This window comes from Phyllobates terribilis, unplaced genomic scaffold, assembly GCF_046119375.1.
Source record: "Phyllobates terribilis strain yellow unplaced genomic scaffold, ASM4611937v1 Scaffold_2__4_contigs__length_985480577, whole genome shotgun sequence".
Lineage (NCBI taxonomy): Eukaryota > Metazoa > Chordata > Amphibia > Anura > Dendrobatidae > Phyllobates > Phyllobates terribilis.
This window is the reverse complement of record NW_027362762.1, coordinates 610906488-610919060: the sequence shown is the minus strand read 5'-3', so window position 1 is coordinate 610919060 and position 12573 is coordinate 610906488.

Sequence of the window (12573 nt, the reverse complement as noted above, 5' to 3'; positions counted from 1 at the left end):
GGTCAGGAAAAAGGACGATAGCATGAGGATGTGTGTAGATTATAGACAGATTAATCGCATAACACATAAAGATGCATACCCTTTGCCCCGTATAGAGGAATCCCTGGCTGCACTAAAATCTGCCAATTACTTCTCTACACTGGATCTCACTAGCGGGTACTGGCAAGTCTCTGTTGCTGAGGAAGACCGGGAGAAGACGGCCTTCACCACCCGGATGGGACTGTGCGAGTTCAACAGTATGCCTTTTGACTCTGCAATGCACCCGGAACGTTCCAGAGGCTGATGGAGTGTTGCTTGGGACATCGGAACTTCGAGACAGTGCTGCTGTACCTGGATGACGTTATCGTGTACTCGAGGACGTATGAGGACCATCTGAAACACCTGGCAGAGGTATTTGAAGCATTGTCCCAGTATGGGATGAAATTAAAGCCTTCTAAATGCCACTTGCTCAAGCAGAAGGTTCAGTACCTGGGGCACGTGATCAGCTCGGAGGGAGTAGCACCAGACCCGGAGAAGGTCACTGCCATCCAGAAGTGGCCTGAACCGAGAAGCATCAAAGAAGTACGGCAATTCCTGGGACTGGTCGGGTACTACAGGAGGTTCATAAAGGACTATACCAAAAAGGTAGCACGTCTACAAGAACTCCTGGTAGGACAGTCCAAAAGAGGAAAGAGTCCCCCATTCCAGTGGGGCAAAGAACAGGCTGAATCCTTTGCAGTAATGAAGGAAATCCTGACTGGTGAAGAAATCCTGACTTACCCTGACTACAGCCAGCCTTTCCTGCTGTACACCGACGCCAGCAATGAGGGACTGAGAGCTGTGTTGTCCCAGAAGCAAAATGGAAGAGAGAAGGTAATTGCATATGCCAACAGGAAGCTATACCCTACCGAGAGGAACCCGGAGAACTACTGTTCCTTCAAGCTGGAGTTCCTGGCCTTGGTCTGGGCTATCACTGAAAGGTTCAAGCATTACCTAGCCTCAACTAAGTTTACAGCTTTTACTGACAACAATCCCTTGACACACCTGGCCTGGAGACAGCCAAGTTGGGAGCCATGAAACAGCGTTGGGTGGCCAGACTGTCAAATTATCAGTTCACCATCAAGTACCGGGCAGGTCACAAGAACACAAATGCTGATGCCCTGTCAAGGATGCCTCACCAGTCAGACACCGAGGATGAAGTGGATGATTTATAGGAAGTTGAATTACCTGCTTTCCACCAAAGCGGAGTGGTCCATGAGCAACACGCCACTAGAAGACGTCAGGGAAGGACGCTGAATCCTCTACCCCACCACAGTTGGAAGTAGACCCAGGACTGTGACCCAGTTGTCAGCCTTATCAAAAGACTGATCACCCAGGAAGGTTCTTACCTGGAGAAGGATGCTCCTCCACAAGCCAAGCAACTGTGGAATGAAAGAAGCCGGCTGTTCATCTACAGAGAGAAGCTGTGCAGAAGATATGTCAACCCCAAGACTCATGAAATGGTGTGGCAGATTGTTGTACCCAGGACAGATATCCAGATGGTGTTGGAAGCCTACCACGATCAAGCAGGTCACTTTGGCTGGAAGAAGCTGGAAACCCTGCTGAAGGACCAGTTCTACTGGGTTGGAATGCGGAGCTCCATAGAGAGGTGGTGCCGGAATTGTGGGCCCTATAGCCTCAGAAGAAAAGACTACGGCAGCCAGAAAGCACCCTTGCAGTCCATCAAAACAACCCAGCAACTGGAGATTGTCGCTCTGGATCATGTCAAGCTGTCACCCAGCAGGCCAGGCTATTCCTATGCCCTGACCATGGTGGATCATTATTCTCGGTTCCTGGTGGTAGCCCCTGTCAAGGACCTGACAGCAGAGACTGCAGCAAGAATGTTCCAAGCATACTTCTGCAGGCCCCCCTGGATACCCGGACAAAGTGCTGACGGATCAAGGCCCTGCCTTTGAAGCCGAGCTGTTTAAAGAATTTTGTCATCTGTACGGATGCAAAAAGATCCAGACTATGCCGTATCACCCTCAGACCAATGGTTTGTGTGAGAAAATGAACAACATCATCATAGACCTGCTGAAAACCTTACCCTTGGAAGAAAGAAATCAGTGGCCAGACAAGCTACCTGACCTGGTAGATCTGTACAATCACATACCTGTGAGTTCTACTAATTGTACCCCAGCATATCTCATGAGAGCAAGACCCGGAAAGTTGCCCATGGACCTGGAACTCGGAGTGGTAGAACCTGAAGCAGATATGTCCACTGAAGACTGGGATACAAATCGGCAAGAGGAGTACAGGAGAGTTCAGGCCTGTGTCGAAGACAGTTTGAACAGAGTAAGGGAAAGACAGGAAGAGCAGTACAATAAACATGCTCGATGACCAGTGGGAAAGAGAGCCCTACACAGTGTTGAACTCCAAGTTTGACAACAGTAAAACCTGCCTGATTATCAAATATGGAGGTAAAACAACTGCCGCAGTCTCAAGAGACCACCTGAAAGTGTGCCCAAGTTTACTGAAGACAACGGAAGAAGAAGTACCTCCTATAGCACTGGAATAACCCAAGGAAGACGTGCTTCACACAGTTCTAGGAGATTTCCCTGCGGACTGGCCTCAACTTGATGGAGCAGTGACTATACCCGTAATACACTTTTATCAGCCACAAGAAGAACCTGTGAGCGCTCTAGAAGAACCTGCTCAAGAACAGGAAGAGTCCCCAGTAAGAGGAGGATCACCCGTTGAAACAGAGCCTGAAGGCCCAGTGGACAGTGTACTTGCCAGTCCCATAGAGAGATTAAGGCAGTTTTATAATCTACCAGCATGTACACCTGCTAGATTAACAGAAAGGGCACGCACAGACACTAGTGACACCCCAGTGCTACGAAGGTCCACACGCAGCACACAAGGACAAATCCCTGCCAGGTTTAGGGAATAAGCACGAAGTGTCTACCATGTAAAGAGTTACCCAGTTGGGTATTGCCTATTATTTATTGTATAAACTGTCAATAATATGTGTGCATTTAGTTACCCGTCAAAGTACAAAGACTTGTAGGCTGAGGACTGTGAGCAGCCAAAAACTGTCACGTATATAGTTTGCACTTACCAAAGTGCCCCTTAAATGACCACAGAACAAAAACCCGTTTGGTGTGGCAGAAGACGTGGTCCAGCACCTGGATCACTTATGCCCTGTAGCCACGCCCAGGGCCTACGTTGAGGGTTTTCAGGCGGGTCCCTCATATTCCTGTTGTTACACCTTCACCAGTGAAATGGACACCTGTAATGGATCTCACTGAGACTCTAAGAAGAGTGTTTTATATAAGAAAATGCAATTATTATTGTTGCTATTGTTTTTAACCTATTTTACAAAATGCTTCAGTCCGGGAGTACTGAATTGTACTAGGGGGGAATGTGGCACCCTGCTGTTCACAGGTACCACAGGACCCAGGGTGCATGGATGGACTTCTCCACAAGAGGCCCTCATTACATACAAATACCTCCACCCTTCCACCTCATACCACCAGAGGGAGCCCGTTAGGGATATATATATGGAGGGTGGAGCCAGGCAGTTCAGTCAGTCAGACAGAGTCAGATAGAGCGTGCTGACGCTGAGAGCAGCGAAGACGCAGCACGTCTGCTGCCGTATTGAGGGCCCCGAGAGTGGCCGGAGGCAAAGAGGAGAGGAGAGAGGAGTTGAGGGGGCAGAGGAGCATCACTGGCTCACCCCGAATATACAAACCGGACACTGCGTCCGCGCCTACAGGGTCCTTTATACCCAGTAGGGATCACCAGCATACCTGGAGGACTACAAGTCCCTGGCCGACATGAAGCTAAACCCTTAACAGGATCAGGAACCACGAAGTCCCCAGCGATAGTGGTTGCCAGCAGAAGGTCCTACTACCAAGCAACAGGTGAAGGAACAGCACGGCACATAAGCTAGGCCCAATTGCAGGCTGGCCAGGAGCATGCAGAGAGGCAGACATGGACCAGAAGGCCTTATACCCGCTCACTGGGGAGAAGTCCTGAAGTGCACCCATCCTACTGAGTACCCTGGACCGTACCTGACATCCGCACCAGTAAAGGTATTGAAGCGAATCCCCTGTCTCTGTCAGTTACTCCTGCTGCACCATTCCACCTGCACTACTGGTCCCAGCATCACCACCCACCATCAAACTCTACCCTGCCCTGAGGCCCACTCCACCTGTGGGGAGCCCTTCCATCCCAGCTGCCTTATCAACTGCCTCAGAGGTCTGCAGCAGCACTGGTACAAATTACCAGAAACCACAGGTGGCGTCACGATCGAACTATAAACCCCATATAAACTTTCCCCCCTTTTAGTTGACTGCCCTGGGCCACGGACCGGGCCAGCCACTGTGACATTTCCATTTTCCCCAGCATCTATCGGCCCGGACTCCGAGTACCCCATTGCCCTGGGGGTGCGACAATAGCATCACTACATCCTGCCTTAGAGCTAAGCTCTGCCTGTGGAGAGCTGAACCAACTCTGCTGCGTCAACACCAGCTCCAGAGGAACTGCACCGCAGCGGCGGCTCCATATATCCGCATACCAAAGGTGGCGTCATGAACATTAACTATAAAAAACTTTATTCCTCTTTTACTTCATTCCCCTTGTATTGACCTCCCTGGGTTATGGACCGAGTCATTGCCACTGTGACATCCCCCAGCATCGACCGGCCCGGCTACCGAGTACCTCACAGCCCAGGGGGCACGTCATTAACCCACCAGCATATAACATGCAGGTAGAAAGTCCACTGGTTTCAGTTCACACAGGCTAGCAACCTATGCGACACATACCTCCCCTCATATACCATACCAGTGACTCTGTCACAAGGGGTTGTTCACTACTAGGACAACCCCTTCTCAATCTGAGTATTTGGCCCTGATAAAATTAAAACACTTACAATCACCTCCGGTGCCGGCACTCGCTCTCTCTGGGCTCACATGAGGTTGTTATGTCACATTAGCCCTGGACCCAAACAGTGCTGGCATCAATGTCCCCGCCTTCGGACGTATAAGTAATCAAGAGATAGTCAGAGATGCTGCTAGCCATTCATTTACTGTTAATTACTAGTGATGAGCGAGCGTGCTCGTCACTGCTCGGTACTCACCCGAGCATCTCACTACTCGAGATGCTCAGCGAGTATTTCTGGGATGCTTGGGCGGGAGCTCGGGTCCCCGCCCTGCATGTTTGGCACTCTTTAGAGAGCCAATGAACATGCAGGGATTGTCTGCCACTCACTAGAATGCCGTAGCCAACTCAGTTGTGGTATTACAGTGATTGGTTGGCCGCATAGCGTCATCAGGCTTATATAAGACCTGGTGACCCTATGCTTGTCACAATATACCCTTTAGACAGGCAGAGTAGGGAAAGGTGCTGCTGTGTGAGGAACAGAATTGGCGGTGTAATAGTTAGATTTCACAGGAAGATACATATCCATCTGAACTAACAGTCATTCTGTTAGGACACACCTTCTCATTTAAAGATTTTTCTGTATTTTCATAACTATGAAAATTGTACATTCACACTGAAGACATCAAAACTATGAATTAACACATGTGGAATTATATACTTAACAAAAAAGTGTGAAACAAGTGAAAATAGGTCTTATATTCTAGGTTCTTCAAAGTAGCCACCTTTTGCTTTAATGACTGCTTTGCACACTCTTGGCATTCTCTTGATGAGCTTCCAGAGGTAGTCACCGGAAATGGTCTTCCAACAATCTTGAAGGAGTTCCCAGAGATGCTTAGCACTTGTTGGCCCTTTTGCGGTCCTGCTCACCCCTAACCATCTCTATTGGGTTCAGGTCTGGTGACTGTGGAGGCCAGATCATCTGGCGTAGCACCCCATCACTCTCTTTCTTGGTCAAATAGCCCTTACACAGCCTGGAGGTGTGTTTGGGGTCATTGTCCTGTTGAAAAATAAATGATGGTCCAACTAAACGCAAACCGAATGGAATAGCATGCCGCTGCAAGATGCTGTGGTAGCCAAGCTGGTTCAGTATACCTTACAATTTTGAATAAATCCCCAACAGTGTCACCAGAAAAGCACCCCCACACCATCACACCTCCTCCTCCATGCTTCACAGTGGGAACCAGGCATGTAGAGTCCATCCGTTCACCTTTTCTGCGTCGCACAAAGACACGGTGGTTGGAACCAAAGATCTCAAATTTGGACTCATCAGACCAAAGCACAGATTTCCACTGGTCTAATGTCCATTCCTTGTGTTCTTTAGCCCAAACAAGTCTCTTCGGCTTGTTGCCTGACCTTAGTGGTTTCCTAGCAGCTATTTTACCATGAAGGCCTGCTGCACAAAGTCTCCTATTAACAGTTGTTGAAGAGATGTGTCTGCTGCTAGAACTCTGTGTGGCATTGACCTGGTATCTAATCTGAGCTGCTGTTAACCTGCAATTTCTGAGGCTGGCGACTCGGATAAACTTATCCTCAGAAGCTGAGGTGACTCTTGGTCTTCCTTTCCTGGGGCGGTCCTCATGTGAGCCAGTTTCTTTGTAGCGCTTGATGGTTTTTGCAACTGCACTTGGGGACACTTTCAAAGTTTTCCCAATTTTTCGGACTGACTGACCTTAATTTCTTAAAGTAATGATGGCCACTCATTTTTCTTTACTTAGCTGCTTTTTTCTTTCCATAATACAAATTCTAACAGTCTATTCAGTAGGACTGTCAGCTGTGTATCCACCAGACTTCTACACAACACAACTGATGGTCCCAACCCCATTTATAAGGCAAGAAATCCCAGTTATTAAACCTGACAGGGCACACCAGTGAAGTGAAAACCATTCCGGTGACTACCTCTTGAAGCTCATCAAGAGAATGCCATGAGTGTGCAAAGCAGTCATCAAAGCAAAAGGTGGCTACTTTGAAGAACCTAGAATATAAGACATATTTTCAGTTGTTTCACACTTTTTTGTTAAGTATATAATTCCACATGTGATAATTCATAGTTTTGATGCCTTCAGTTTGAATGGATTTTAAAGGCAATAATACCTGGCTAGATCAGTGCAATACGCTATCCATACTGCGACACCTCACCCGTAAAAGAATTTCAGATGAGACAGTTAATATTCTAGAATATAGAATCTATTTGAATTGTCCTTCCCATTATTAAGGAGTGTGGCTCCTATACTGTTATTGCATATGCAACAATTTCAAGGGCTGCCAAAAATTAGGACGCACTTCCATACACATTTGAAGAGACGTAAAAAAAAAATAAAATAAAAATAAAAACACAGTAGAATCTTTCTTTAGTATAAAAACCAGACTCGCCAATGTAACCTCAATGTAATCACATTGTTCAGCTCCTGGACCTCTTCCTCCAGTTCGACCTCCATCTCCGAAATGACCACATCAGTCACTGCCTTGACCAAGCGGCAACAGGCTGTTCTGAAGATAACATGTTTAATGCTTAGGTGACAAACCGTCCACCGCTGCTGAGTTGTTGAAAGCTGTAACACAGCAGCCTGATCTGTGGCTCTCACTGCTGAACATACAGCCAGGCATGGTCGTGTGTGACAATGGACGGAATTTGATGGCGGAGAAATGACAGCTGGAGTAGATACGGTTTCCCTCTATGCAAGTTCATTCACCGAGCTAAAGAATATGGCTGTGGTGAAATGCAATTCTTACCGAGAAGTAGTGTCAGACTGAAAAACATTGGGCCCACCAGAGGATTTGATTCTGAGGGCCCACCTTTCTTCCCCGCTCAAGAGCCCTATAGCAGCTGCAAAGTTTGCACTTTCATGAACTCTCCTGATGGAGAAGCCAGGGACCCCTCAAGGATTCTCTGGTGGGACCGTCCAACCCTGCCGAGAAGCAACCCTGGCTAAGAAAAGTGTGTGGGAAGGTTCCCGGACACTCTATGGCTGCTTTTTTACTGAGGGGGAAACTCACTCAAACACGAGGAGAACATACAAAATCCTTGAAAATGTTGTCCTTTCTGGGATTTGAACCCAGTATCCCAGCGCTGCAAGGCTTCAGTGCTAACCATTGAGCCACTGTGCTGCCGTTCATCCTCTGATATCTAACAGGCTGGAGAAACTTGCACCTACTGCCATTTAGTATCTTCAGCTTTGTGAGAAACTAATGTATTTGGGCAGCCACTCAGTCTACCAAATAAAATTCCTGAGAAGGAAATTGGAGATGGCTTCGCTACTGGTACTGGGGGCAATGCTAATACCATGGCGTCATACCATAGTTCACTGGAAATATTCCAGGCTGGTAGGAGGCAAGCAGATTCCCACAGAAAAGTACCAGCAGTAATGTTCTGGGACCCGTGCTTGTGGAAGGCAGGGATGACACCTGGAGAAATAGTGGCGGCTGCGGACCGTGTATGGACATGAGGTTGTGAAAAGCTTCCGCCTAAAAGGCAACATTTAAAAAGTAAGCAGCTGTCCACGACCTCAGCACTATGAAGGAGAAGCTAGGGCCCACCGGAGTATTCTCCGGTTCTCTGGTGGGCCTGTCCAACCCCGCTGAGAAGCAGCACTGGCTAAGAAAAGTATGTGGGAAGGTTCCTGGACACTTTATGACTGCTTTTTTACTGTGGAATTGGCTACAGTGAGATGTACTGTCCCTGGTCACATTTACCTGTCCACATGTTTGTGGTTAGGTGGTTTTTCCCACTTAAGTCCACTGGGGAGGGCACGGGTAATGTTGTGGGACCCGTGCTTTTGGAAGGCGTAGATGACACCGGGAGAAATAGTGGTGGCTGGGGACCGAGTATGGACACCCGGCCCCCGCCATGAGGTTGTGGACAGCTTCCGCCTCCACGAGCCTAAAAGGCCACATTTCCCGTGCAAGAAAGCAGTCCTGAAATGTGGCAGTGTAGCATCGGCATCTCTGCCCCCTGCCAGGCAGAGACGCTGTCCCCCTTACCGCCGCGCTCCTGGTCTGGCGGCTTCCAGGCTCCCTGCTGCTGCTGGTACACGTAGCTTCCCGGGCACTGTGCTTAGGGCGCGCGCTCCCTCCCTCTTAAAGGGGCCGCGCGCGCCGTCCTAAAAAGTCCCCGGCCAATGGCCGGAGGACTTTCCGTATTAAAGCACCTCCTCCAATATGGAGGTGCCCATGCAAGGTTGTTGCTCTGTGATTCTTACTGTTGCTTCAGCCCTCAGGTCCCTCTGCAAGTCAGTCCTGTCCGCCAGTCTGTTCTTCAGTCCAGTCCACCAGTCTGACTTCTATCCAGCGAGACAGTCTGTCTAAAGTCCAGTCCGCCAGTCTGTCTATGGGCTCTGCCCGCCTGCTTACCTGGAAGCACCTGCCTGTTACCTACCGTGTCCGCCTGCCTGCTTACCAGGAAGCACCTGCCTGTTGCCTGCCGTGCCCACCAGCCTGCTTACCTGGAAGCACCTGCCAGTTACCCATTGTGCCCGCCAGCCTGCCAACCCGGAGCACCCATCTGGCTATCAGAAAAAATCTACCTGCTTGTCTACCTGGACCACCCGTCAGCCAGCCTGCCGTGCTCATCCGCTGTACTGTTCAGTTCCTGCCATATGACCCATGAGAGTCAACTGCTGTCATACAAGGTCGGTCCCAGAGTGGCACCTGGTCCCCCTGCTAGGTCTCTCCCTGGTTCATGGAGTCGATTGAGCCACCGTGCGACCTTGGTCAGGCCGAGAAGGTACTTAGTCATGCCCCTCTGGTCCCTCCTTGCACCGCAGCACAGAGGTTCCACCACCCAGATCCATAACAGGCAGTTTAGTATTGCGGCCTTTGGGTGGGTGACTGGATGCATATTTGCGCTTGCATTCCAAGTAACAGAAAACTAAACCTCTATCATTATAACGACCTCTATCATCATCACGATGTCGCCACTATGAACTCTCCTGAAGGAGAAGCCAGGGCCCACCGGAGGATTCTCCAGTTCTCTGGTGGGCCTGTCCAACCCTGCCGAGAAGCAGCCCTGGCTAAGAAAAGTGTGTGGAAAGGTTCCCGGACACTTTATGGCTGCTTTTTTACTGTGGACTTGGCTCTAGTGAGATGTACCGTCCCTGTCCACATTCACCTGCCCACGTATTTGTGGTTAGGTGGTCCTTCCCACTTAAGTCCACTGGGGATGGGGACGGCATGGGTAATTTTGTGGGACCCATGCTTGTGGAAGGCGGAGATGACATCGGGAGAAATAGAGGTGGCTGGGGACCGAGTATGGACAAGCGGCCCGCCGCCATGAGGTTGGGGACAGCTTCCGTCTCCATGAGCCTAAAAGGCCACACTTCAAGTGCAAGCAAGCCAGCAGTCCAGAAGTTTAGTATTGCGGCCTCTGGGGGGTGGGTGTCTGGCTGTATACTTGCGCTTGCATTCCAAGGAATGGGGTAGGGACTTCTGAATGCTGTGCTGGGACAAGGACGTGGACGGTAATTGTTGCAAGTCTGCAATGACAGGTGCATGGCGGGAGGCATCTTCACATTCACTAAGGATCACTTCTGATGGGCACACTTTTAGGCAGTGACCTGGGATGCAGAGATGCTTCTCCATGCTGTTCCCATGTCTTTTCAGCACTGTATGCATGGGTCTGATCATGTCTCACACACCACATGGCCAGATAAGGTTGTAAAATGTTAAAATGACATTTCCAGGTGAATGCATTTGTCTTGGTTGAAAGCAATGCAAAAGTGCAAGAAACACATCAAAAATGCTACGTGTGAACATAGCGCAAGGTGTGGAGGAGCATTTTTTTTGTATATTTATTTTGCCTTATATACGAGTCATTACCCTGGAAAGGATGTTCCTTAACATATTTCCCAGGAAAATCCATTTTGGTTTAGTTTTTGCATGTTTAATTGTGAGTCCGTAAAAGTGGCGTAATACCTCTGACAACATTGTTGACAGCAGTGACCTGGAAGTCAGAAATGCTTCCAGGGGTCTTAGCCATGCTGTTCCCATGCCATTTGAGCACTGTTCCCATCGATGTGAGAAATTTTTAGGCCCTCCGCAGACCGCCGGGGGGAGCCAGAAAAATGCTTCCCATAGACTTACATTGGACTCATTACTCAGAACGAGCACTCGAGCATTGCAATTTGCTAGCCTCGAACAACGATTACCCAAGCATTTTAGTGCGCTCTCATCACAATTATGATATACAGTATGTTCATGTATACCCCCCAGGTGTAAATGTTTTTCAGCCCATGCACTTAGTACATGGGCATTACCAGTATAGGAGAGCCAATCCTTAACAATGGTAACAGTTTTTTGAATGAGGACCTCCTTTACATCTTTTCAAAGGGGTATTGGAGTGCGTCCAATTTTTTGGCAGCCCTTGCATTCACTGCATGAGCATTACCACTATAGGAGACCCACTCCTTTATAATGGGAACATTTTTTTTTTACTAAAGCTCTCTTCTATGTCTCTTCAAAGAGGTATTGAGATGCGTCGAAATTTTTGGCAGCCCTTGCTTTCACTGCATATGCAATACCAGTATATGAAACCCGCTCCTTTATAATGGGAACATTTTGTTACTGAGGCCCTCCTCTATGTGTCTTCAAATTGGTATTGGGGTTTATCCAAAATGTAGGCAGCCGTTGTAGTCGCTGCGTACACAATAACTGTATAGCAGAACCGCTCCTTTATAATGGGATCATTTTGGTTCTGAGGCTCTCCTCTATGTATCTTCAAAGGGGTATCGGGATGCGTCCAAAATATAGGCAGCCATTGCAGTCACTGCATACGCAATAACTGTATAGCAGAACCGCTCCTTTATAATGGGAACATTTTGTTACTGCGGCCCTCCTCTATGTCTCTTCAAAGGGGTATTGGAGTGCATCCAAATTTTTGCCAGCCCTGCCACTCACTGAATACGCTATAACAGTATAGGAGACCTGCTCCTTAATAATGGGAACAACAAAGCATAGTCAGCTGATGGCCCTCTAACAATAGTGATGGCCAACTGCTGGCCCTTTAACAACAGTAAGGGCCACCTGATGACTCCATAAAAATAGGCTTTGTGACTTTCAGAGTCCCTCCTTCATAAATGAAACAGGATCTGTTTTATCATGTCTCACACACCACATGGCCAGATGTGGTAGAGAAGTGGTAAAATGACATTTACTGGTAAATGTATTTTTCACCGTTGAAAGCAATGCAAAAGTGCAAAAACGCATCAAAAATGCTACGTGTGAACATAGCCCAAGGTGTGGAGGAGCATTTTTGTTTTTGGTTATTTATTTTACCTTATATACAAGTCATTCCCAGGAAAATCCATTTTGGTTTCGTTTTTGTATGTTTTATTGTTATCCCGTAAAAGTGGCACAATACTCTGACAACATTGTTCACAGCAGTGACCTAGGAGTTAGATGCTTCCAGGTGTCTTCCTCGTGCTGTTCCCAAGTCATTGAGTTATTAGGACCCCTCCAGACCTCCAGGGGGTGGGCTGCCGGAAAAATGCTCTAGTTTCCCATAGACTTACATTGGGCTTGTTGCTCGGGTCGAGCACCCGAGCATTCCAATTTGCTCGACCCGAGCAACGAGCACCCGAGCACTTTAGTGCTTGCTTATCATTATTAATTACTCATACATCTGAAGGTGGCACACTGATGCTAGCCCTGATTGGGTGCAATACTCATGTGACATAA